Genomic DNA, 2359 nt, shown 5'->3' on the forward strand with positions numbered 1-2359 from the left:
ATAATAATAATAATAATAATAATAATTATTATTATTATTCCATTCTATTAGAGCTAACTCCTGGTATTATTATATTTATATCAATATACATATCTATTTATTTTATTTTATTTTATTTATTTTTTTGTAAGTTAAATATGGTTAATATTAATAATTTAAATCAATTACTAAAGCAAACACACAGACACACCTAAAGAAATTAGAACACATATTAACACTCATATAAAAAAAATAATATCGTATCATTATCCTATTTAAAATAAGATAATGAGAAATTGGGGTGTTACAATAGTTATTTTGTTTGAGAGAATACTTTTTTTCTTTCTTATTTACTTTATTTGTAAATGACCACCACTCATTCTTTCATAAACTTCAAGGGAGAATTTTACATACATCAAGAATTGATTCTACTTACTTCAAAAGAGAATTCTACATATTTCTCTCAACTATTTACATTTAACATTATGACTCTATACTATTAATCCCAATATATGCTTGATATACATTTCTTTCTAGAGAACTTCATTAAAAGAAGGTAGACTTTGTAATCATCTGAATTTGTTTGTAGGTGCTAAATATATTATGAGTCTTAAGGTATCCTAGTTAGCGATTGGGGAAAAACACCTCATTATACACTACGCCAAAAAGATCAAACTCTATCATATCAATATCTTGTTTGACTAGGAGCATGATTAAGGACTAAGTATACAATCTTCAATCGCAATCGCCACTATATTTTAAAACATAGGGGCAAAGATACATTTATAACCATAAAATGGGATAGCAAGTCTATGGTTGGAAAAATAGCTTATCTAACAATTACAACAAAACTACAACAAAATAATGAAGATCAAATTATAAATAGATAAATTGCATAAAGCATAAATAACTACAAGAGATTAAGTCAACGGTTATTGAGATATTATATGCTTTATGTAGCAATTAAACCTTCATAGAAGTCAAAACCTGACTAATTTCCAATGGGCGAAAGAGAGGCTAGAAAATTGTGAATAATAGTGTTGGTCGTTGGGGCATGACTACTAAACTTGAGGTGAATGTCTTAGGGTTTAACCCTAAGAATGTGATATGAGCCTTAACTATTCGTTATTTTAGTACCAAGTTTGTAACACCCCGATTTTAACAGCGCGAGTGTATTTTTTTTTTTCAAAACAAATTCATATTAACAAATAAATAAATAAGGAAATACTTTTGGATAAATATTTAAGTCGTAACACAACGACAAATAAGTCAACAGAATTTACAAAAACCTATACATCCCGAGTGATCTTTCTACAAAAAACTATACATCCCGAGTGATCTTCACGCGCCCTGCAAGATCCTCCTAACATAGCTCCAGTTAGCTGTGTCCAACTACATTCCCATCCACAGGGTACTAACCGGTAGGATGGTCCTGGTTCTCATCTAAGGGCAAATCCTAGATTTCCACAATAGTTGTAAAGGGTCACCAACCAAAATTAACAATTTACACATAACATTTAAGTTTTTAAATGCAAAAAATAACCTTTCTACTTAGCATGCACCTTAAATGGGTTTCCATATGCCAAACATGCATAAACAAGGTTGAAAAATAATTTTTTTAACAAAACTGCACTTTTGTATTCGAATACAGCATATCTGTATTCGAATACAAGGCTGTTTCAGCAGTCAGCAGCAAAAATAGCATGTCTGTATTCAAATACAGCCTTCTGTATTCGACTACACATAAGACAGCAGCAGAAAAACAGTAAAATTCAGCTTTTAAAAGGGTTTTGAAATCAATCAACACTTACACACAAATCCAAACAATCACACTAGCAATTATAGCACAATCACCATGACGACTTGAGTTTCAAAAAGGTTTTGCAATCAACCACAGTTACACACAATTTGAAAACATTCACACTTAGCAATTATAGCACAATCACCACGACAGCTTTAGTTTCGAAAAGGTTTTGCAATCAATCACACTTACACAAAATTCCACAACATCCAGACTTGGCAATTATAACACAATCACCATGACAACTTTAGTTCAAACACTCAATCATAATCTTGAATCAAACACGACTCGCGTACCAAGCACCCTAATGCAATGCGTATATGCCAAAGTGCATGGACTCAGAATTCCAAACCAAAATCCTCCTCGAAGGGCCGTAAATCATAATTGTACTGCCTATCATAGGCCGAAGTACTAAATTGTCGAGGTGCTACCTATCACGGGTCAGCACGATTTACTAAAAACGTAAATCATAAATGTACCGCCTATCACAGGCCGAAGTACTATTTACAGAGGTGCCACCTATCACGGGTCAGCACGATATACCAAAAATGTGAAGTCTATCGCAGACCTTACACGACG

This window comes from Cicer arietinum, chromosome 6, assembly GCF_000331145.2.
Source record: "Cicer arietinum cultivar CDC Frontier isolate Library 1 chromosome 6, Cicar.CDCFrontier_v2.0, whole genome shotgun sequence".
NCBI classification, from domain to species: Eukaryota; Viridiplantae; Streptophyta; class Magnoliopsida; order Fabales; family Fabaceae; genus Cicer; species Cicer arietinum.